Below are 26,331 nucleotides of genomic sequence, written 5' to 3' on the forward strand. Positions count from 1 at the left end.
CTAAAGCTATTTTTTGCATTTTAAAAAATGTGATACAGTTTTGACAAGAAAATAAAATATAATATTTGGAACAATATATTAAAATTGAATATAGATAACATTAAGAACTGTAAATATACTTCCACCAACGTAGCTGTTTAATCTCAGATTTTATGCTTGAAAGCCTAGATCATTTCTAATCAAAACATTACAGTGTCGATCTTTTTGAATTGTTTATGGCCACTGTCAATGAAAAAAAAATTTTGTAGAAGAGAATAAAAACTTTGAAACAACTTTTACAATCATTAAAAATCTGTAACATTTGATCTTAAATATAGCAAGTCTTCCTTTTAGCTCCTTGCTAAATTTACCTTTGGAATTTCATAAGAAGTTGCTGTAAATTTAGAATTAACCTAAATTGTATAAAGTATTAACAAAATCATTTTTCTAAATTGAAAAATACATGTGCCTTTCAGAAATGTTACCATGAGCCTATTTTGCCACAAATGGATAAAGGTATTTAATGCATGGAAAGACTGACATTGGTGCCGTTCCCTAAAGATACACCTGCCAAAAGCTTCTTGTTGTCTAACCTCCCGTGGCCAAATTTTGGTGGGGCTGCTATGCTAATTAAGCACTTAGGACATGAACTTCTCCAACAGATCCATAGTTCCTTCTTCTAAGATAAAAACAGACATGCTTGCAGCAAGTTGCTGAAGGTGATAGCAAGATAGACACCCAGCTTGGCTGAGCTCACTCCCTTGAGGCCAAACCAAAGAGTGCTAGGTGTCACTCACTAATCATGATTGACTAATTGCCGATCTGGTTGTGTCTTCTCCCCAGGAGCCCTCCCAAAGGGTGAAAAGACCAGATATCTTGAGACACATCTATAATCCTACAGGCTAGGAAGTTCTAATCTACAGGAATGAAGGTAAGAGGATAATGAAGCAAAGTCTGTACACCGAAAGGCTCCAGAGTGGATGAGTAATTATAAAGGACTTAGTGAGTGAACTGGACAAACAGAATATTGAATTTAATACAAAGTTGAATTATTAAAATTGAAGAAATGAGTGCTATTAATTCCCATTATTGAACATGACTTGTCACTTCTAGTGAAAGTAGATAATTAAATGTAGTCATATACAAATATTCATTGACATTTCTTTTTTTACTTTAGAATGGGTTCCTTAAAAATTTACATTTACTGAGAAAGTTTTGAAATATGGTTTCTTCTGTTTCCAGGCAATGCTCCTGCTTCCTCTGTGCTCTCAAACACCACCATTTTCATATGGAAAATACATAATATAATTGCTTTTGCTGTTCCTGAAGTGTATTTTTTTTTTTTTTAGTGAAAATTATAGACTGTCAGTATCAAAAAGTAACCTTAACAGTTATCTGGTTCCTTGCTTCTCAGAGTGTGGTTCACATACTACATGATAGGCATCACTTTGGAGCTTTTTAGAGATTTATTTGGTCTATCAGCCCCCACCCCAACACTACTAAATCAGAACTGGTTTTTCTAATGGGTCCATGTTGATTCATATACAATTAAAGTTTGAGAAGCATTGATCTAGTTAACACGTCTTAAATATATGAAACTCCTAAGGAATATTCCTTTTCACCATTGAGAACGGCATTAACTATGGGCTTGTCATATATGACCTTTTTTGTGTTGGGATAAGTTTCCTCTGTTCTCACTTTCTGGAGAGCTTTTTATTATGAATGGGTGTTGAATTTTGTCAAAAGCTTTTCGTGCATCTGTTGAGATGATCGTATGGTTTTCATTCTTCAGTTTGTTAATGTGGTGTTTCACATTGATTGATTCATGGATATTAAAGAATTCTTGCATCCCTGAGATAAATCCCACTCAATTGTGGTATATGATCCTTTTAGTGTATTGTTGGATTCGGTTTTGTTGAGTATTTTTGCATCTATGTTCATCAGTGATATTGGCCTATAATTTTCTTCTTTGTGTGTTTTCTTTGGTTTTGGTATCAAGGTAATGGTGGCCTCATAGAATGAGCTTGAGTATTCCTTCCTCTGTGATTTTTGGAAGAGTTTCAGGATAGGTGTTAACTTTTCTCTAAATGTTTAATAGAATTCACCTGTGAAGCTATCTTATCCTAGACTTTTGTTTGTTGGAAGTTTTTAAATCACTGTTTCAATTTCAGTACTTGGGCTTGGTCTGTTCATATTTTCTATTTCTTCCTGGTTCAGTCCTGGAAGGTTTTAAATTTCTGTAGTGTCAGCTGTGACTTCAAATTTTACTGATTTGAGTGGATAAAAAATACATGGTGCAAATAAACAATGAACTATTACTTACCTATAAAAAACAAAATAACACCATCAGTCTAGAGATTACCATAACAAGTGAAGTAACTCAGACAGAGAAAGGTATGCATGTGATATCACTCATGTGTGGAATCTAATACACAAATAAAGATAAAAATGGACTTATTTACAGAACGGAAGCATACTTACAGATAGCAAGAAAAAACTTACGGTTACCAAAGTGGAAATGGAGGGGGTAAGTCAGGAGCTTGGGATGAATGCACACACATGACTATGTGTAAGCCAGACAACCAGCAAGGACCTGCAGTGTAGCACAGGGAACTCTACTTAATACTCTGTGATAACCTATGTGAGAAAAGAATCTCAGGAAATAAATAAATGTGTATGTATAACTGAGTCATGTTGCTGTATATCTGAAACTAACACAACATTGTAAATCAACTACATGCCAATAAAATTAGAAAGTTTTAGAAAGGAATATTTCTATCAAATACGTAATTCAGGGTCTCTCCCAAAACAGCCTGTTTTTTGGTTTGGGTTAGCTCAAATGGTTACAAAACCTTTCCTTATAATGACACAAATTTTTGCTCATTGTTTTCCTCCAGTCATGCTATTTTTTCCCTACTGCACCACACTGGTAGGTATAAAGCTGTTTTTTGTGTGTGACAGCTTTTCTGATTTGGAAGACAGATTTATTATGTCTTGTCTAAGTTCTCTTACTTTAGGTTAAACATTCTCAATCTGTTTTCATGATTTTGCATTCTGGTTACTCTTGTCTGAACAGGATCTTTTAAACATACTTTTAAAAATATGGTACCAAGAATTAAATATAATATAGTTGGCCAAAGCTGTGTTCATTAGAGCAAGCATTTCACCTGTTTATGGAAACTATCCCTCTGCCACGATAGCATAAAACTGAGTTGAGCTTTACTTTTTCCTTGTTGAACAAATAGCTTACAATAATCTCTATTTATAGGCACATGTGCTGCTATTAAGCCACATTTCCACCCTGATTTGCACAGTTTTGGGGTTCTTGTTATCTGTGTATATGGATGCAGGATGTTGGGAATCTTGATTTTATCATTCATTGATTTGCTCTGAGCTTTATGCTATATACAGATGAAGTTAGCTTTCTATTAGTAGCTTTGTTCAGGTTATTAATAAAAGATTTAGTTAATTTATTGAAAGAGAAAAGATAGAACTACTAGAAACTTCCTTACAAGTTAATTTAATAATAGTATGCTTTAGAAGCAGTTTCAACTCTCCCTCACCAGTGACTGTTCAAGAGGGTAGCAGAAGACCTTGTTACATGTTATGTGGAAGTCTAGATATACAGTTGCTATAGGATTGACTCTCTCCATGTCATGCTGGGTGTCAGTGATCAAAATTTATTTTGTGAGTAATTCAAACCAAAACTTTAATAATTTGATCTGAAACTGATGATCGTCCACTGATCTAGTTCATAAAACCTACTTTCTTTTCATTCTTGGAACTGAGAATTTTTGACCAGCTCATCTTTCAGCACTGATCTTTATTCTGCCTTCTAATATTCTTCAGTAATATTTGACACTGGTTCAGGTGTTTCCCTTTTATAATGAATTTATTCTTCATTGATATTTACCCATATTATCTGTCCCCTCCCCTTAAATTAGTCCCAGGTAGTAGAGGTATACAACAAAAGTCATCATGGATGAATCAAACTTATTTTGGTTTCAAAAGACAAAGAGCTGTGTCCTAACTAAAACTAGCTTAAGCAGGAAAAGGGAAATATATTGGGTTATGTTATTAAAGCATGAAAAAAATGAAATATAGAACTGGCCCAAGAGACTAGAATCAGAGACTTAAATAGCTTTTATCAAGTGCCCTCCTCATCCCCTCTCTCATTTCTCAGCTTCTACATCTTCATAGTTCTCATTTCTCAGGCTTTTCCACAGGGTGACATATGTGACCATTGCCGCTTCTGAGATCACAGCTTTTGAGTCCATAGTATAAGGGGGAAAAGAGGACTTCCTTTCAGTCCTCAGCGTGAAAGTCCCAAAGCAAAACTATGGGTGCGAGGCTTGACTGATACTGATACCTTCTCCCTGGGCCAGTCAGTGTGTTCTGACTGGCTAGATGTAGACCATGTGACCAACACTGTATTTGAACGTGTAAGGAGGGTATTAGCTTTAGTATGACTTTAGTTACATCATTATTTCAGCGTTTTCAGTAAGGAAAGAGCAATCCTCCAAAGAAAGGGTGAAGTGGAGGTTTGTATAATAAAGAAAGGAAAAGTGTTTAGAAACAAAAGGAAGTTCCCATAATAAAAGAAGAAAAAAATGTCTAGAAGCATAAACAATCACCATGCCCTTCAGCAGACAGAAAGTAAGTAAAAAATAGTCATTGACAATCCCTATTTTCCCATTCTGTGGTATTATCTCTCCTGTGGTTCATGCATTGAAGCATCATTCAACATTTAAAAGTAAATACCGATGTTGTTAGTTAATTTAGGCAATATAAATACAGACTGTAGTAGATTTAAATCCTTTTAAATTGTTTTAAAAAGACTTAGGGGTGAGGTTATAAACACAAGATCTTTTCTAGCTTTTCATCTTGAAGTAATTTTAGATTTACAAAAAGTTGTAAAAACAGTATATAGGGCTCATTTATCTTTCACTCAGTTTTCCCATATTATGTATCTATAGTACTAGTTAGCTAAACCAAGACATTACCATTGATATACTATTATTAGCTATTCTAAAGAGCTTCTTCAAGTTTCTCATGATTAGATTATAATTATGCATTTTTTTTTTAGTAGGAAGTGATGTTATGTCATTTTCACTGCTGGTATCAAGAGGTACAGATATCCACATGTCTAAATTACTAGAGATGCTATCTCTAATCACTTGAATAAAGTGGCATTATCCATTCTCCACTACAAAATTACTGTTTGAGAAAGAATATTTCAGTGCAAAAATAATTGTTGAAGCCGTGATGAAAAGAAGCAAAGTATATTAATAATATCCAATTTGAGAAAATGGAAATAATTTCACTTCCATGGGCCCTTGTACCTTGTGATCCTCATTATTTATTATTCCACATGCCAGGAGATGGCTTTTCAGTCTTACTGAATGTATTTCTTACTTGTCATATCTGGGATCAGGGTTGGTCCACTCTTAGAACCACAGTTAGAAACAATTGTTTGAGGCCTGCTTTTCCTTGCCTGTTTACAACAGCTTCAGTGCAGTCCTTCAAGGATTACGTTTATTTAAACAACAGGCAGATTAATCCCAGCATTCACTGGAAGGAGATGAGAAGCAAAGGAAAAGTTAGGTTCAATCTATTATTGTCGTTTATCCCTCAGTGGCTCTGCTAGAAAGATAACCTGAAGATAACCAATCCTACAACTGATGCTGGGGGATCTTAGATTGCGTCCCACCCTAGCACAGATGTCTCAGTCCTCAGCTGCCTTCCCAGGCCTCTTTGAGCACCACTGACTGACTGCAAAGAGAAAACAAGTCTGTGAAAGTAGAATCGGTCCACAGCACATTACTCTAAAATTCTGAGCTGATTTCTAACACTTAAAGTTGGAAGTTGTCTAATGCAAATCTGGCTTCTTAAAAAAGACATAAAAAAAAAAAAAGACTAAGAAATACGGGTCTGAATTCCTACCATTATCAGACACTGAGACAAAGTGTATATTTCTGCAATTATGTTTACCTCCACTTTTTTTTCCTTATGATAAAGTTTAGGTATCCTTGATACTCTGTCAAAAGTAGGAAAACAAAGCGTAGCAGAAGGAATCAGAGATTGAAGAAAACTTTGTCTTACGCTTGACTTACTCGATCAGTTGTTGTATCTGCCTGCCTCTGCTGAGCATTTGTGTCTGTACCCTTTTCCCTGAAGCCTCCGGCAGACTCTTTCCCGCATTGTCCAAACCCGGCCACACTGCAGCCACAGCTCTTTACTCAACAAGAAAGAGGACAACAGGTCCAATATCTTAAGCACACGTGTGTTGGCCAGGTCTGGGTTGTTACATCCCAGGAAGAAAGTTACATCCCAGGAAGTGATGTTCTGTCACTTTCATTGCTGGTATCAGGAGGTACAGATATCCACTTCTCAATTACTAGAGAGGCGATCTCTGATCACTTGAGTTAAGTGGCATTGTCCAGATTATTCTCCACTACAAAATTACTATTTGAGAAAGAATATTTCGGTGCAAAAATACTTGTGGCAAGAGTTCCTTCCCAGCCCACAAATTTGAGAAAGAGATGGACTTGTGTGTGTGTGTATGTGTGTGTGGGGGAGGGTGGGTGGGTGCGTGGGTGTTGGTAGGGGAGATGGAACAGATGTTAGCAAGGTGAAGGAGTCAATTTAGGCTCTTCATGTTCTTTTGACTCTTCGGGTTGATCAGGATTCTGGGGTGGGGCCACACCCACACTTGGGGAAATACACGGCCTTGTCACTGGGAAAGCTTGGGAAAAATAGCTTTGAGAAAGTGGTCTGTGGAGGGCAGTGGCTGGTGATCCAGTTTCTTCTTTCCTGGTGCTTTATCACTAGAAAAAGCAGAAGCAGTGCCTTTAATTTTATTTGCAAGGTGAATTGAGAGTTGACTGGAAAACTGACAGCATTTGACAAACGGATCCCAAACTCGACGTGGACACTCTTGAAAAGCAGTAAGTGCAGAGGCAAGAGCAGGCTCTGGGGCCAGACTGTCTGGGGTAGAATCCCAGTTCAGCCACTTTTATTCCCTTGGGATGTTTGGTCATGGCTTTGACCCTTGTGTGCTTTCTTTTTCACATGTAAAAAGGGCTGTAATGGTAACTTACCTGATGCAGTTATATGATATACCTAGTGCAAGTTAATGAGTTACTCTTATTGATAAAATAGCACCCTAGTTATGCCACAGTTTGCTATCAGAACGTTTTCCCAGTGGGGAGGACGTGGTACGGTTGTGGAAGCACATGGATTGTGTGATTTCTGAGCTTAAACCTTCCTGGCTCTGGCACCCGATTCACCCATCATTCACTTCTCTTTTCCTACTCCAACATGCTCCCCTCCTCTTATTTCTTTCGATCATAGTCTTGCATATTCTCAGTAGATTTTTCCCGTAATCCTGCTTAGAGAAACAAGACAGATTTGATGGGCTCCAGCAAGCTGAAATGCAGAAGAGTGAAGTGAGTTAACTTTTTATTTAACTTATATGCAGAGTACATCATGAGAAACGCTGGGCTGGAAGAAGCACAAGCTGGAATCAAGATTGCCAGGAGAAATATCAATAACCTCAGATATGCAGATGATACCACCCTTATGGCAGAGAGTGAAGAAGAACTAAAGAGCCTCTTGATGAAAGTGAAAGAGGAGAGTGAAAAAGTTGGCTTAAAGCTCAATATTCAGAAAACTAAGATCATGGCATCCGGTCCCATCACCTCATGGGAAATAGATGGGGAAACAGTGGAAACACTGGCTGACTTTATTTTTTGGGGCTCCAAAATCACTGCAGATGGTGACTGCAGCCATGAAATTAAAAGATGCTTACTCCTTGGAAGTAAAGTTATGACCAACCTAGATGGCATATTAAAAAGCAGAGACATTATTTTGCCAACAAAGGTCCGTCTGGTCAAGGCTATGGTTTTTCCAGTGGTCATGTATGGATGTGAGACTTGGACTGTGAGGAAAGCTGAGCACCGAAAAACTGATGCTTTTGAACTGTGGTGTTGGAGAAGACTCTTGAGAGTCCCTTGGACTGCAAGGAGATCCAACCAGTCCATCCTAAAGGAGATCAATCCTGGGTGTTCATTGGAAGGACTGATGCTGAAGCTGAAACTCCAATACTTTGGCCACCTGATGCGGAGAGCTGACTCATTGGAAAAGACCCTGATGCTGGGAGGGATTGGAGGCAGGAGGAGAGGGGGACGACAGAGGATGAGATGGCTGGATGGCATCACCAACTCGATGGGCATGAGTTTGAGTAAGCTCCGGGAGTTGGTGACGGACAGGGAGGCCTGGAGTGCTGTGATTCATGGGGTCGCAGAGTTGGACACGACTGAGCGACTGAACTGAACTGAACTGAAGTGAGTTACCTGTGACTCATGCAGCTGGCGTGACCAGGGTACCCGCCCCTTCCTCTTTGAGCTCTTGGCATTTGATTTCATGGTGGAAAATAATCGCTGAGTTTAGGCTAATGGGAAGAACTAGAAAGACTAGAAAGTTGCTCCTCCAAACACAGTCTCTAAAAATGGCACTTTAAAAAAATTAGGTACTATATTGACTTGATATGTGAAATGTGATGGCAATGTATTGTGAAAGCTTGAGCCCAGTGGATCCTACAGTCAGTATCAAGAGTGACAGGCAGACCTTGAGGCATGCATAGACAACAGTCAAAAGAGCACCTTTTAGAAAACTTGACTTCACCCCTCCATTTTGCCCTCCTGCTATTAGAACCTGCCTGTGATTCTACCTGTGTGATTGAACAATAACACAGTCATTTCATTTCTATTTCTTTACTTCATCTGGGAAGGTTTAGATCTGGCCCATATGCACCATGATTACCGGAATATAATGATAACTGGCATTTATATAGTACTGTATGCTCTTCATAAAGAGTTAACATTTACTAGCTTCTCACTACACCAGTGTCACCAATTCCATTTTACAGACTTGTAACCTAAGTCATAGGCTGAGTCCACTAGAGTTTGCCTAATTGATCTGATAGAGCTAAAAGGAGAACTCAGGCTTGCAGTACTTCTATCTTCATTTGCATGGAATATTTTGATGTTTAGTAGTTTGAGTACTCTTTCCTGGAAAATCCCACGGACAGAGGAACCTGGTGGGCTGCAGTCCATGGGGTCTCGAAGAGTTGGACACGGCTGAGCGACTTCACTTTCACTTTTCACTTTCATGCATTGGAGAAGGCAATGGCACCCCACTCCAGTGCTCTTGCCTGGAAAATCCCATGGACAGAGGAGCCTGGTAGGCTACAGTCCATGGGGTCTCGAAGAGTCGGACACGACTGAGTGACTTCACTTTCACTTTTCACTTTCATGCATTGGAGAAGGAAATGGCAACCCACTCCAGTGTTCTTGCCTGGAGAATCCCAGGGATGGGGGGAGCCTGATGGGCTGCCGTCTACGGGGTCTCAGAGTCAGACACGACTGAAGCGACTTAGCAGCAGTTTGAGCAGTTGAGGGTATGAGTCCCTCTGCCCCTTACTGGCACTGTTGTTTAGCAGTTTCCTTAACCTGAAACTTCAGCTTCCTTATCTGTGCCCCAGGGGAAATAATACTGGCTACTCTTCATAAGAGCTGGAGGTGACTCAGTCATGTAAATCTTTTAGAAGAGGGTCAGTGCTCAGTAAAGGCTAACTATTATGATTACCTCTTTGTCTTCTCTGGTCATTTTCTTAGTGTTGCAGCAAAGAGAACTGCCCATGGTTTGAGATTAATCCTAGAAACACTATGTTCCTGGGTTTATATTACCTGAAAAAATGATTACCCTTTGTTGCTCTGGAAAGACTGGGAGCTCAAAAAATAAATTGATTAAATTGAACAGCATCCCTGACCATTGGTACCAGGCATATCTTACGCCAGTAATTTTCAAACAGTTTACTTTGCATAAAGCTCATCTCGGCTGCTTGTCTAAAATGCCGATTGCTAGGTGTCCCCCTTCCCACTCTGATTCTTGGATAACATGGGGCCCAGGAATCTGCAAACTTTAACCAATACCCTTGGAGGACATAGGAAACTCTGAAAGACCCTCAACTAGTGTTGGCTCCTGTCCTGCTGTTGCTTCTCCTACTCCCTTTCCTTCTGTTCCTCTTTTTTTGTTTTTGCCATCATGACCATTGTCTTCTTCATCACCTTATCTTCTCTATCTTCTCATTGCTTGCTTCTCCACCCCCAACCCCCACCTTTCAAATAGACTGCCTGAGGTTATTTTCCACTATTACACTAACTCTATTATTATCTCTCTAGAGAAAATGCCACTGAACCTGGGGGAAAAATACAGAGTAATTACTCAAAGGAAAAAATTATATGTGTGTGTGTATATATATATATATATATATATATATATAAAACTTCCCTGGATCCAATTAGGAAGACAGTCATTAAGTCGAAGTGATCATTTTGCTCTCACATCACTGTAAGACTCTGGCCCTCTCACAAAGAGTAAAATAGCACATGTTTGTTTCCTGAGCTTATCAATGTTAGACCCCAATTTAATGCCCTGACAGTAAATTTTAAAGTCTTTCCCATTATGATGCGACTAAGCACACCCACACAGGTATAGGATTGTTATCCAAACAATCCAATAGAAATCTTACTTATTTTGCTATTTTGCTTTGAATCATTCAGGCATCCCAAGAAAGATATTCTGGGTTCCTCTCTCCCCATTCCAACCCTCGGCTTATTACACCTTATTGCTGAGAAACTAGAGAATAGAACCAGGTGCTAGCTATGAAACCACTTTAACAAAGTATGGTCACCTATTTGGACACTATATCTAGATAGCTTCAGAGTAAGTAGATATTTAGCAATTACCAGCTTTGAAAGAAATATAAATAGCTGATCCAAAGCATGAGTTTCAAAGTGTTTTTAGCCCAAATTATAGATGTGATTGTCAGTGGTTTTCAGTTCTTTCTGTCCGTTAGGGTCATTTAAGTAGCTTTTAGACAGCATTAATGCCGTGGCCTTACACCTGGAGATTGTGATTGAATTATGTGTCACAGAGCGTGCTACTGACGCTGCTGTTGTTCAGTTGCTAAGTCATGTCTGACTGTCGGAGGCCTCATGGACTAAAGCATACCAGGCTCCTCTGTCCTCCGTTATCTCCCAGAGTCTGCTCAAATTCATGTTCATTGACTCCGTGATGCTATCATCTAACCATCTCATCCTCTGTTGTCCCCTTCTCCTCCTGCCCTCAATCTTTCCCAGCATCAGGGTCTTTTCCAGTGAGCCAGCTCTTCGGATCAGGTGGCCAGAGTATTGAACTTTCAGCTTCAGCATCAGTCCTTTCAGTGAATATTCAGGGTTGATTTCCTTTAGGATTGCCTGGTTGGATCTCCTTGCAGTCCAAGGGACTCTGAAGAGTGTTCTCCAGCACTACAGTTTGAAAACATCATTTCTTTGGTGCTCAGCCTTCTTTATAGTCCAGCTTTTACATTCATACATGACTATTGGAAAAACCATACCTTTCATTATATGCATCTTTGTTGGTAAAGTGATACCTCTGCTTTATAATATGCTGTCTAGGTTTGTCATAGCTTTCGTTCCAAGGAGCAAGCATCTTTGAATTTCATGGCTACAGTCACTGTCTGCAGTGATATTGGAGCCTGATAAAATAAAATCTGTCACTGCTTCCACTTTTCTCCCTTCCATTTGCCATGAAGTGATGGGACTGGGTGCTATGATCTTATGAGCATGGCATGGCTCATAGCTTCATTGAATTGTGCAAGCCTCTTCGTCATGGCAAGGTCTGTGAAGAGGATGCCAGTGATAGGGACAGAGTAAAGGGACAAAGTAAGTGGTTAAATAGTTAATCTGACTAGGGGATAGTAAATAAAAAGAAAATATGGGAAGCCCCTGTAAGTTAATGATTACTCAAAATAAAAAGCAGGTTTGCTTAACTGAAAACCAAGAAGGCTTACTTAGCAACAAAACAGTTTAATGGAAATATAACAAACACCCTTAAATAATAAAACAGTGCTGGTATGAGACCCACATCCTACCCAGTGAGCTTAATAAGTTAATGATTCCGAGGACATGCTCCTTTGTGTGCACTAAAAACAAAAATATAAGCAAAAGGCGACAGTGTACTAAAACCTGAGCTGATTTACCATCTATAGCATGTGTGATGGCTTTTTGGCTCATAATGGCACCCACTCCAGTGTTCTTGCCTGGAAAATCCCATGGACGGAGGAGCCTGGTAGACTACAGCCCATGGGGTCGCAAAGAGTCAGACACGACTGAGTGACTTCACCTCCACTTTCCATTACACCATGACAGTCCCAACTTGATCATGTAAGGACAAGAAAACCCCCCTGCCCAATGTGGAAGAGGAACTGATGATGGAAGCATGATGTCCACTGAAAAATGAGGAAGAAGATGGCCTTTTCCCCCCTCCCCATTTTTCCTTTGATTATAAAACTGTGGCCCCCTAAGTTCTTAGGGCAAGGGACCCTCTCATATGCCTGCTTGTAAACCTCACAAGAATCCTAATCTATCTAGTAAATCACTTCTTATCTATCACTTTGCCTCTTGCTGAATTCTTTCTGCACTGAAACATAACAACAAAAACAACAACAACAAACCAGAGCTCCTTGGAGCCCCCCACCCCACCAAATACCACCTAGCAGTTTCACTAAGAATTCTCCTGAGTATCAAGGGGTAGTTATTAATATACCTGTGTCAGATTTACTTGACAGTTGCAGCTTTCTGCCTCCCTCTGCAAGGCTGAGGCACAGATTAAGATTAGAAATAAACTAAAGCAGATAATTTTAGAACATTTTACCCTCAATTCCTGTATATTTTAGGGAAAGTTAAATACTTGGTCTAGGATTTCTTCTTAATTGCCACAATTTTCCGTTTCATTTTGCTAGGGTATACTTGATCTTGTCAAAATACTCTGAGCACTGAACAGTATGTGGAACCGCAAGCACATTCCATGTGAATCTTACCAATACAAAGAATAAAGGTAAAAGGCAAGTTGCATCTGCTGGTCAGTAATTTCTCATGGCTGAATCCAAGTAGTCCTAGAAGCAGCCATAGGAGCTGAGAGTTCGTTTACTCCACCTCACCCTTTCTGGAGCTTGTGAAGATTAGCTGGAAAGATTTACATAAAGAGGCTGTTCTTTGCCCTGGTCTTCATTTTTGGCTTAGGCCTTTTAAGTTCTCATTGAAAATAGGTGCCTTGAAATCATGATTTGCCAATGTGCCTCATGTAAAAGATTTTTAACTTTGCAGGTGCTAGGCATCAAATTTACTTAATTTAGAAAGATCACTAATTGAGTTCCAGTACTTGCTGTCTACCTAGATGTTCTGGTACTTGAGAATAAACTTTTCCTGTTTTCTGTATTTTAAAGGGACAAAACCTTTTGGGAATTGAATTCTTTTTTGCTTGTATCCAATACTATGAAATCTGTTGGCTTATATAGTTTAAAATCTTTCTTTCAAATATTTCCACCAAATAATTTTCTGAAATAGATTAAAAAAAAAACTTTCTCATTTACAATCTTTTTTTTTTTTTTTTTTTACTACTAGTTCTGGAATTTTTTCTTATATTCCAGCTCTTCCACTGAGTTCTTCATTTTCATTTTTGCCATCATGTTGTTAATTTCCAAGAGATACTTTTTGTTTTATGAATTTTCCTTTTTATTTGTCAAGGAAAGGATGGTTGGAAGTTGTGGTCCTTGTGGAGGGAACTGGCAATCATGACCTTTGCCATCGGATGGCCTAGCAGATAGTTGAGGTGAGAAACCTCTGATGCCAGGTCTTTAAGTCTTTCCTCTTGGGTTATTCAGGTGCCACAGAGAAGATTCTAACCTCCAACCTTCAGAGTGGAGGGAGCAGGGCTGGCAGCAGAGGGAAAAGAATCCTGAGGAACTTAGCATCCGTTTGCCTCACGCAGTTCCATATGAAAACCCCACCTTTAGTTGTGCTGTGTCCTGGTGAATTCCTGTGTTACTCTCTCTAGGGAAGAATCCTTCAGTCTTTGGCCAAGGTAGCAAATGAGTGGTTTTCTGAGAGTGACGAAGGGATCTGAGTATGGTTGCTTCTGAAACAGACTTTCAAGTAATCCGTTTTGTTTTTGCATCTCTTTTCGTCTCAGCTTCCATAGCTATTTGGTGCCACCGATTCCCAAGCTTTAGGGGAATTCTGAGATGTAGAAAGGTTTAGTTCTTAGCTTTCCCTTCTGCTGACTTAAGACTCCATTTTCTTGGGTGTGCTTAATTATTTATTTTTCTGCTTCCATAATTCTATTGTTAGTGCTTCCACTCCTGTTCTCATTCCAATGAGTTTGTGCCTTTAAAAAAATCCCTTCCCTGTAGTTTTTGAGAGGTTTGGGGAGAGAGTGCATATAGATACATATATTTAATCAGCTAACTTTACCTAAAAGGATAATAGACAACACAGTCTCAATAACCCCCAATATTTGACTAGTTAAATAAACCATGCGCATGTGCATGCTCAGTCACTTTAGTTGTGGTCAACTCTTTGCAACCTAATGAACTATAGCCCACCAGGCCCCTCTGTCCAAGGGGGGCTCTCATAAAATGGAAGACCATTCAGCCATTAAAGGATTATGCCACTGAATAGTTAATTGACATAGTAACATACCAAATTCCATGTGAAAAATGACAGGTTAATAGTATTAGTAATAGTACCTAACAAAGCACTTTCTCTGGCCTCACGCTTTGCTAAGTTCCCATAATTTATAAGGATGCTATCTTTATTATCCATTTCATAGATGAAATTGAGGCTTGGGGAGATGAAGCAATCTGCCCCACATCACAGGGTCTTTGGCCCAGATTTGAGAAGACTGGGTTCAAAAATGACAGAAATACACATGGGCGCGGCAGGAAAAGGAGAGGCTGGGCCAGGCTGAGAGAGTAGCACTCACGTATATACATTGGTGGTGGTGGTTTAGTCACTCAGTCGTGTCCGACTCTTTGCGACCCCATGGACTGTAGCCCGCCAGGCTCCTCTGTCCATGGGATTCTCCGAGTGGGCTGCTACTTCCTTCTCCAAGGGATCTTCTGGACCCAGGAATTGCACCAGGGTCTCTGGCATTGCAGGCGGATTCTTTACCGACTGAGCTATGCGGGAAGCCCAATAGATCGCTAGCGGGAAGCTGCTGTTAGCACAAGGAGCCCAGCTTCGTGCTCTCTGTTAGCACAAGGAGCCCAGCTCCGTACTCTGTGCTGGGCTGGAGGGCGGATGCAGAGGGCGGAGGGAGGCCGGAGGGAGGGGTCACGTGTTCCACACTGAGCCCACTCACACCGTTGTGCTGCAGAAGCTAGCACCGCATTGCAAAGCAATTATACTCCAGGTTTTGTTTTGTTTTTTTTTTTACAAAAATGACAGAGAACTCACAGGCACCACTGAGTTCTATTCACAGCTGTATCCAGCATCAAAAGGGTATGAGAACCGTGTTGACTAGGATACCTCTGACCAAGCAGAGCCTCTAGTGTTCCTCTTCTTCCTCCAGGGAGAAGCCAGTGGTTTGCAGCTTGAGCAGGTGAGAAATCTGACAAGCCTGAGAGGCCCAGGACAAAGAGTGGTCCGGCTTGTTTGCTTTTATGCTTCCAGGTCATTTCATCGCCCAGAGACAACTTGTTCTACTCTGTAAGGTATTTAGCAGTCCTACCACCTGGCTATGTCCAGGTTCTAGTTTCAGAGATGCTTACGATGACACACCTTTGTGATCTGCTTGATCACAAAAGTGATCTTATGTGTATTTATGTGTCTTTAAGTGGTCTTCCACTTATGTGTATTTAGTGGTTCTCCATAGATAGGTCTAGTCACAGCCTGTTTTATAAATTAATAAGCAGAATGTGTAGTATATGATTCAGTTTTCATAAAATGAAAAGAAGCATCCTGGGTTCTAAGAAAAACTGAACCGAAGTCTCATTATTGTGTGTGATATCAGGGTATGGTGTAAAGGGTACTGGGATTCTATTTGGAATTGCAAAATAATTTTGTGTCTGAAAAAGCATCAGATTCCCTCCCTGCCGGAACCCTTCATTGAGTCTGTATAAGAAAGCCATCCTTCTGTTGTTACCCTGACTCTTTACTGTGGTGCAGGAACCATTTACTCATGACCCTGAGTCACATTATAAACTTCTCTACTGTTAACAGGACTTTGAAGGGTACCGTGGTCCATTGCTTCTCTCTGATTTCTTGGCCTTCTTATGTATTTGGAAAAAAAAAAAAAAAGGACTGGATAGGCCCATCACTCTTATTGGTGTGGCAAGATCAAATTTTGAGATATTAGCCAGGGTCCAGCCTCCTCTCTGGGGCTTCCCTGGTGCCTCAGACAGTAAAGAATCTGGCTGCAATGCAGGAGACCCAGGTTCGATCCTTGAGTTGGGAAAATCCCCTGGAGAAGGGAATGACTACCCACTCCAGTAGTCTTGTCTGGAGAATTCCATGGACAGAGGAGACTGGAGGGCTACAGTCCACGGGGTCACAAAGAGTCGGACACAGCTGAGCAAGTAACTACTGGTGACTTCCTCTCCTATGCAGTCAGTAGCAAGCATTGCTTCAGAGAACATGTGGGGTTTTATACCAAGAATACAAAAAGAGAATAAGCAGTCAGTGCTTCATTTTGAATCTCTAAAAATAAAATCTCACCCTCACTACAAAGAAAATAATCTATATAGACAAGGGTATTGATATTCAAGTTTCCTTTGAGCTGCAAGAGGCCAAGCCCCAAAGGAATTTGGACATAGGGTTTGTGCTGTAGACAATAGAATGGAAAGAAATTGGGGAACAAGTCACGGTGCCCTACCCTAGGGACTAGATAAAGGTTATCTAGGCTAGGGGAAATAGTTACCTTGAAGAAAAAGCAACAGCAGAATACAGACATGAGACTTCAGCTCCAGTCCCAACATCTAGGAGAGAAAGGAGGTGACTGAGCTTCCTGTTGTTTCAGAGATTTGAGAGTATAGTCATCATTCTAGGTGTTTAACAATGAGAATAGCACAAAGATTGGCCAAGTAGAAGAGATAGCCAATCAGAGCAACCAATCATTCTGGAGTGTGTGTTGGCTAAATAACAGATTGGACAGAATGCAGTGATGCCTGATTTCCATTCGAGAATTCATGGTGGCAGAAGCCTTGTGTATGCATTTCACTGGACAGTGTCAAGAGAGGAATAAAATAAATGAGCTAAGGCATGAGAAGGCATAAGATACCTCTTTGAGTTTCTCTCAGGCTTCCAGCCATATGGTGACAGCTGGAAGTGTGCAGCCCCAAGGGGGCTTGGAAGTGGCTGAGAGGCCCAATGAACTCTAAGAAGCTTGAACCCATGTTAGGAGCTCAGGCAGTAGCAGAAGTCATGGGCATAACGTCCAATTTCCAAAGGGTAGGCAAGACAATTTAAATAGCAGCTGATGCCAGCAGAGAATAGAGAATGCCTATTGACCACACACCCGCACACCCTGTCAAACCCTCTCTGAAATTTCTGCGTCATTCAGGGGAGAAAATAGAGAAAGGCAGAGCCTTATAATTGCCCAAGTTTGGACTTAAAATAGCTGAGCAATAGTTTTACTATGTTCTTGGGAACAAGTACAAATTACTTGTATTTGATCAGGTTTTGTTCATTTAGACAGCATTGTGGATTTGTGATACACAGTACATTTATGTACTGATAAATAAGGATGTACTTTACCCACTGGGTGCCTAATCAGGTGTGCGTGTGCGCTGGTACTTATGCACTTGTTTATAAAACCCAGGTGTCAGCTGAGGGGCCCACATCTCTTTGCAGCTCTAATTAAATCTGCTCCCTTGCTGTCCACTGTGCGGTGAGACTGCATTTCTGTTCCAGCCTCTCCAGAAAATACACAAGAAGTAGGACGCCGCTCTGCTAGAGCAGCACTTTTCTGCATCAGTGGTTTCAGACATTGGAAGTGGTAGAGATGTCCTGTGGGATGGAACTCTCATGTGTAAAAAATGGTGAAAGCAGGGTCACCCTGACTAAGCAGAGAAGAGGGACCAGGAAGCAACTCGGGGCATCTGTCTGGAGTATCTTCATGGAATAAGAACATAAAGAATGTAAAGAACATAATTTTGAAAACCATTGCTCTATCCGTGCCACTGGATATGTTACAGAGAGTGTATTAATGGGTGGGGGCGCTATCAATCTTAAAGGCCTAGGTTTAATTCCAAATGGAATGGGAAATTTGTGCATAGAATGTTTCTAATTATGTCCCTTGGGCTTATAACTTCACCTGAGTCCTTCCCTTGCTGGATTTAAAGGAGAAGTGAAAGTTTTACTCTGGCATATGCAGACCATCCTGTCAGCTCTCTCAGAAGAACTTGCCATATTTCACTCATTCATGTATTCATGTACTCATTCACTCATGCAACATATGATTATGCTTTCACCAAGTACCAGGCATAGTGCTTAGAAACAGTTTCCCGGCTCTCTTGACCATGACATCCTTACATGAATCCTTGGGACTATAAGTGCTTTTGCCTTTTCAAGAGCAGAACAAGCTGAGAATGTTTGGGTATGTTTCTGTTGTTCAGTTGCTAAGTCATGTCCGACTCTTTGCGATCCCATGGGCTGCAACATGCCAGGCTGCTCTGTCCTTCTCTGTCACCCAGAGTTTTCTTAAATTCATGTCCATTGAGTCAGTGATGCATGCAAAGAGGCTTGTGTAAATCAGTGAAGCTATGAGCCATGCTTTGCAGGGCCACCGGAGAAAGATGGGTCATAGTGGAGAGTTCTGACAAAACGTGGTCGACTGGAGAAGGGAATGGCAAACCGCTCTAGTATTCTTGCTGCAAGAACCACATAACAGTATGAAAGGGCGAAAAGTGGATGTGCTTCTAACAGTGTTTAAATTCTTGAAGCTCTTAGAGCATTTAGTCCCTTTTGGAAAGATAAACCGGGAAACTCAGAATATCTAGAGCTTGTGTAGGTTATCATGTTCACATAAAGAAGGATTCTGGTCTAAAAACACAGGGACACAAGGATTATATCACTGATCAAAACAGGTAGGCCAGCAGAGACCCTCAAAAGCATTTCTCTTTGCTGATTAATTGGATCATATGCTATTTAAAAATGCAACCATGCCCTAGACCTAGACTCCTGGGTAAATTGTGATGAATTGTGCATAAGTATCTTTAAAAATATCTGGCACTTTATGTGTATCAAGTTATACACATAATTAGATTGACTATTTTCTGCTGGGTTCATTATGAAATGAGGAGTCTGTCCCGTCTCCACCTTCTTATCTTTCAGTATTTGGGCTTCATTTTATTTCCATATCTTTAAATCACCTTATTTTCCTTTTTGTTGATTTTTCACTTTATGCATTATCCAGCCTAAAAGCCTCTAATTTTCTTTAACCACCGTTGCACTCCAGCCATGTACAGTAATTTCTGTTTCTCTATACAATTATATCACAACCCTACTTAAACACCTATTCAGTGTTTACATGATTCGATCATGTAAAGTCTTTTCACCTCTGAGGCATATTGTTTACTATGATTTACTTTCCCCTTCTTCTGCACTCTGTCATGTGTGTTCTCTGCTTACTTTTCTATATGTTTATCACCAGTTCATCTCAAAATTCTCCGTGATTTATCTAAATCTCCTCTCCTCTGGTTATGTTCAAATGCATCAACACATCTGTCTGTCTCATCTTCCTGGGGATGTTCTTCCAGAGCCCTCCTGGTCTGTCCTCTTGGGACAGGACTCTTTTTGTACCTGGTGCATCTGGGAAACCTTCATCATCAGAAGTTCTCTTCACCATCATCTTAAGTTGGAGCCTGTTTCCTGGATTCTATCTCTTCTCCCTTCTTGTTATTTTCCCTTGTGTTTATAGAGTACTGTTTAAAATATAGTCCTGAAAAAGGGCACATATCTGAAAATACCTTAGATCTACCCTCACATTTCAGTAAGAATTTAGTTGGATGTGTAATTTCACATTGGAAAAAATAATTTTCCTTGGAAAACTGTAAACATTGCTCTAATGTGATACTACTGGTAAAAGTTTTGTTGATGAGTTCAGAGTTATTTATGATTCCTGTTGTTTGTTATTTTTTCTTTCTGGAGGTCTTACATTTTCTTTTGAGAATTATCCCCAGTATCCTGAAATTTCACAGTGAAGAACTTTGGTGTCCATTGTACTGGGCATTACATATATCTTTCAATCTGAAAACTCATGCCCATCAGGAAATCTGAAGGACAGTCTAGAAACTCATTTCCTTCCCATCAATATTTCTTGTTCTCTCTTTGTAGGACTTCTGTCTATTATTTGGATGCTAGACCTCCTGGACTGGTCATTTTTATGCTCTGGGCTTATTTCCCATTCATGATTTTATCTCTCAGAGTCCCAAGTATCTTATCCTTAGTAGTTGCTCTGCAAATGATGGCTCAGTCAGACAAAACTGAAGGAGTCCATATTAAGAAAATTCTCTCCTGCTGGGATGCCCTCCTCTACTTCTGTATTGTATTTTTTGACATTCTGACACTCTGCCTTTCCTCCACGATCTGAGCTGTGTCCTCTCCTGATTCTTCTACTATTTCCCCACGGTACTTCAGTGCATCTATTATTTACCTATGTGTTATATGTTTTAGTGCTTATATGGATTCTATATGAGCTTAGATTGCAAACTCCTGAAAGGCAGGGACCTAGTCATATATCTTTGTGTACCACCTACTACCCACATATTACCTCAAAAATCTAACTCAGTGCTTACCACTGCCTAGTTCTTAATAAATGTCTGTTGAGTGAATACATAAATGAAAGAAAGTGATGAAATGATGTATTTTATAAATCAGGTCACAGAAATTCCAGGTAGCTAAGGAATGACTTCAGCCAGTGAACAACCATGACCCCCAACGGCTATAGATTAAAAAGAAAAACTGTTTAATTTCAACCAAGAAAGAATGCAGAAAAAATAGGCCTATAAAATATGATGAAAGATAGGGCCTCAAAGTTATTATTTCTGAGTTTCAAAACATAGCAGAAGCAGTTATTTTAAAAAGCCAGTTGAAAGCTTAACTAAGAAGGTGAAAGATCTGTACTGTGAAAACTATAAAACACTGATGAAGAAAATTGAAGATGACGCAAATAAATGAAAAGATATCTCATGATCCTGGATTGGAAGAATAAGTATTGTTAAAATATCCATACGACCCAAAAAAATCTATAGATTTAATTCAATCTCTATCAAAATACCCATTACATTTTTCACAGAACTAGAATAAATAGTCCTAAATTTACATGATGGTGGTGGTTTAGTCACTAAGTCGTGTCCAACTCTTGGGACCCCGTGGACTGTAGCCCACCAGGCTCCTCTGTCCATTGCTATTTCCTTCTCCAGGGGATCTTCCCAACCCAGGAATTGAACCCAGGTCTCCTGCACTGCAGGCAGATTCTTTACTGACTGAGCTACGAGGGAAGCCCCAGAAAACCCTGAATAGCTGAAGCAGTCTTAAGAAAAAGGAATGTAGCTGGAGGTAAGTTGCTCCCTGACTTTAGACTAAACTACAAAGCCACAGTAATTAAAGCAGTTTGGAAGGACAAGTTACTGAATGAAAGAAAGTATTTGCAAATGATATGACCAGTAAGAGGTTAATATCCAAAATATATATATATATATATAAGTTTATACAACTCATATCTAAAAAAACTCAATTGAAAAATGAGCAGAGGACCCAAACAGATATTTTTCCAATGAGGACATTCAAATGGCTAACAGGCACATGGAAAGATGCTCAATATTGTTGATTATTAGAGAAACGCAAAGTAAAACCACAATGAGATATCACCTCACACCTGCCAAACATCAGAAAGCCTACAAATAACAAATGTTGGAAAGAATGTGGAGAAAAGGGAACCTTTGTACGCTGTTGGTGGGAATGTAAATTGGTACATCCACAATGGAAAGCGTTATAGAGATTCCTCAAAAAAACAACATAGAACTACCATACGATTCAATAATTCTACTTCTGGGTTAATAGACCAAAAAAAAAAAAAATCTAAAAACACTTGTTTTGAAAATATATAGGGACCCCAATGTTCAAAGCTGCATGTCGAGATATAAAAGCAACCCAGTGTCCATCAACAGATGACTGGATAAAGAAGACGTGGTATATATACACAACGGAATACTATTCAACCATGAAAGAGAATGAAATTCTGTGATTTGCAACAAAATGATGGACCTGGAGGTCCATGTGAGATATGCCTGGTGAAATAAGTTAGGCAGATAAGGACAAATACTCTAGGTTATCACTTATGTCAGATCTAAAAAAAATAGCATAAATGAATATATATGACAAAACATAAACAGAGTCACAGATATAGAGAACAAACCACTGGTTACCAGAGAGGAGAGGGAAGGCATGGGGGGCAAGATAAGGGTATGGGATTAAGAGATACAATTACCATATATAAAACAAATAACTACCACATATAAAATAAATAAGCAACAAGATCATATTGTGCAGCATATGGAAGTATAGTTATTGTTTTATAATAACATTAAGTGGAATATAATCTGTAAAAATTTTGAATCACTATGCTATACACCTGAAACTAATATCACACTGTGAATCAACTGTATTTCAATTAAAACAATGTTAAATGCCAGTTGAATAATTATTTTTCCCCATCATGTATATACATAAATCTAATTTTAATCCTATTTGGCATTGATTCAGGCAGAGTTATTCATTGTATTTGAGGGGAATATATAATCAGTAAGGTTATATATATATATATATATAAAATCTCGCCTGGAAAATCCCATGGACGGAGGAGCCTGGTAGGCTGCAGTCCATGGGGTCACTCAGAGTCGGACACAACTGAGCGACTTCACTTTCACTTTTCCCTTTCATGCATTGGAGAAGGAAATGGCACCCCACTCCAGTGTTCTTGCCTGGAGAGTCCCAGGGACTGGGGAGCCTGGTGGGCTGCCGTCTATGGGGTCGCACAGAGTCAGACACGACTGAAGTGACTTAGCAGCAGCAGCATGTGTGGTAAACCTTAACAGAGTTCTAGAGAGGACTGTAAGTAAACTGTGAATTTTAATTTTATTTAAGGGAATAGAATTGCTTTATGAAATAAAGGATGGAACAGTGTGAAAAAGAAAATGGCTATCCTGGCTCTGTCACAGTACTGTGTCAGTGTAGCTACAAGAGATATTTTGGGCATCAACATAAAGCACTGTTGCGGGAGATCCAAGTGTGATTTTTCTGCTGACAGTGACAGGCTTCCCTAGTAGCTCAGACAGTAAAGAATCTGCCTGCAGTGTGGGAGAACTGAGTTCGATCCCTGGGTTGGGAAGATCCCCTGGAGAAGGAAATGGCAACCCACTCCAGTACCCTTGCCTGGAAAATGCCATGGATGGAGGAGCCTGGTAGGCTACAGTCCATGGAATTGCAAAGAGTTGGACATGACTGATCAACTTCACTTTATGACAGTGTGAGCTGAGGTCTGAATGTGTAATTGTTTCCAGAGTGTACATGGGGTGTGATTCATTGACCTTTCAGCTAAGTAGACGCAATCAAAAGTGGTATATTGATTTAATCAGAAGAAAGACTTTGTCAGCAAGTAAAAGCCTTAAACCTAAAAATAATTCTTAAGTATGCAAAAACATCCCTAAAACACAAATGGGCAGAGCACTGCATCTGTTGGCTCACACCAGAACTGTGTCTGTGCTGCCAAAGGGAGAATTCAGGAAATCATCAAGGTGAAGCCAGACAGTAAAAAAAAAAAATCAAAATGCAAACTGGCTTTCCTTAGGTTCTGCTGAGCAGGACTTCTTATCTGAAATGCCTACATAATTTCTTCAAGATTTATCTCTAATTTGTATCCATGGAAATGCTTTTTTGACTTTGTCTAATTCTTCAGATATAATTTTTTCTTGCTCAGCTATTATATAAGGCTTTGGAGCCTTTGAAGCCTATCCATCTGGTATCCTAAAAATAGCTCCATATTGTTGCAACCCTACTATGTGACAACCATCATATATGTATACCTCATTAGTCCTGATAACATCTCTAAGAGAAAGATTTTATCAGACCCATATTACAGACAAGGAAACCCAAGCCAGAGAGATTAAATAATCTGGCCAAGGTCATGAAACCAGTGAGTTTCTAAGTAAATATTGGAACATGGGTCCAAAGTTAATTCCCTTTAAAATGCTATATTGCTACATTCATGTCATTATAATATAAAAGAGGTGTTGGTTATTGGTTCACCATCAACAGATGCATCACTGTGATTTTATTATCCAGGAGATCAGCCATTTTACTGTGCCCAAATTTTTGCAACCAAAAGATGCAATGTTGTGGATGTCTGGCAGAGGCAGGGATACAACTGTAGTTGTCAAGTTGGTAGTTATGGGGTTTATGACCAATTCCCTGTGTGTTGGGCCTAGTGGGACACACAGAATACTGAAACATCCAGCCCTCTTCCTTGGTAAGCTAAACAGACATTGTTTCTTTGAAAAATTCCCTCGTTCCCCAAGCATTTCACCAGTGGCAGCTGAAATGACTTTAGGTGGGCCACTGACCCCTAAATTAAATAATATTGAATCTCAAAGAGAGATGTATTCCCTTTTCTGTCTTTCCAGGGACCATCAAGAAGAATGGCTCAGCTTGATGCTAGCATGCTTTTTAAAACTCCTGCTAATCTCTTTTGCCAATAAAGTGAAAGCAGGTATTTGATTCAGAGGCTTTGGCAAGCAATAGAGCATTTATTTTATTAGTAGCTTCTATTTATAACAGTTGATGTTGTGACAGTGATATAAATTGTCCATTCTAAATGAATTCAGGCTAAAAAGTGAGTCAAATGAAGTAATGATATTTTATAAAATAATAATACAGACACATGGTGATAATACATGTTAAAAAAAATAGTACAGTTATATGGCAAAATAGCCAACCCAGAACCTGAGTGACTGAAATACAACCTGAAGAGAATAGGCAGGGTCTCAGACAGCCCATCCTGCAGCAGGTCCTGAATTAGACTCTGCTCCAGCTCAGCTGCAGGGCAAAGATGTCCCCAACTTCTTCTACAAAGGTGAACAAGTAGGAAGTTCTTTTTTACAGAAGAGAAATTGTGCATTAAAAAAAAAATTAATCGTGTAAGCCTTGCTCGCGATAATTAGGTGCTGTCATAAATAGAGTGACCAATCAGTGACTTTTGTTCTAGGTAAACTATAAATAACCTCTGGAAATGAGATGAAGTTGTTTATAAAAAGATAACAGATAATGAACCTTGACTTCAAAGTTCTACTAATTAAGAGCTTCATTTGAAGGGATGAAACCAGAATATGAAGGTAATACATGTCACAAGAAGCAGCCTGCCAATGCAGGAGGTGCAGGTTTGATCCTTAAGTTGGGAAGATCCCCTGGAGCAGGAAATAGCTATTCACTCCAGTACTCTTGCCTGGAAAATTCCATGGACAGAGGAGTCTGGGAGGCTACAGTTCATGGGGTTGCAAAGAGTCAGACATGACTGACCACGCACACAACTAAGCAACTGAGGATGTTGTAACTAAAGAACTAAAGACCTTCTTTAATACAAATTCTCTCCTTAGGATGCAAATACGGGGAACTTAATGATGGTCCTCCTACCCAGCATTAGCTGAGAATGTACATGCCATGGAAAGCAAACATCCTAGATCCAAACTTGGTGGTTTGATCCTGTCATCTGGCTTTAAACACCTTCTCCATGCTGATGCTCCTGTGTCAGCTCCATTAGGGTGAGATTCTGTCTCTCTGCAGTGAGACCGTATGGTAAACAGTCCTGAATATGTGCTGACTGAACCAATGCAGGCTGCCACTTAAGCTCCTGATTTCCTATAATCATCCCAGGAAGAAATTGTCCCACAGTGTTTTTGCACTCTCCCCCAGTCTCTAAAATAGACTCTCCAGAGCACAACATGACGTTACCTCCATGTATCAGGGTTGTCACTAGGAGAATTGAATAACTAAGGCATAGCAACACAAACACTGGCCTCCTCAGGTGCTGTGAGCCTCAGGAAGTTGATTCCCTCACCAGCCCATGTGGATAAACCTTCCAGACTTTTGCCACTGCCTTTTAATATTTTTCTTTCTCTACCATTAATGGCAGATAGATGGGGAAACAGTGGCTGACTTTATTTTTCTGGGCTCCAAAATCACTGCAGATGGTGACTGCAGCCATGAAGTTAAAAGAGGCTTACTCCTTGGAAGAAAAGTTATGACCAACCTAGACAGCATATTAAAAAGCAGAGACATTACTTTGCCAACAAAGGTCCATCTAGTCAAGGCTATGGTTTTTCCAGTGGTCATGTATGGATGTGAGAGTTGGACTATAAAGAAAGCTGAGCGCCGAAGAATTGATGCTTTTGAA

At 39.8% G+C, this 26,331-nt stretch overlaps 1 long non-coding RNA gene across 3 annotated transcripts in view; it reads left to right on the forward strand.

Annotated features, from left to right (window-relative positions):
* Positions 1-26,331, forward strand: part of LOC133062697 (uncharacterized) — a 310,253-nt gene that overhangs the window by 115,582 nt on the left and 168,340 nt on the right. For 2 of the 3 annotated variants that reach the window (XR_009694237.1, XR_009694234.1), the window contains one exon: positions 823-910. This is a non-coding gene — a long non-coding RNA (uncharacterized LOC133062697). Of the gene's footprint in view, positions 1-822; positions 911-1,221; positions 1,308-26,331 lie in introns of those variants that run through there. The other variant, XR_009694235.1, reaches the window with a different exon arrangement.

This window comes from Dama dama, chromosome 9 (assembly GCF_033118175.1).
Source record: "Dama dama isolate Ldn47 chromosome 9, ASM3311817v1, whole genome shotgun sequence".
Lineage (NCBI taxonomy): Eukaryota > Metazoa > Chordata > Mammalia > Artiodactyla > Cervidae > Dama > Dama dama.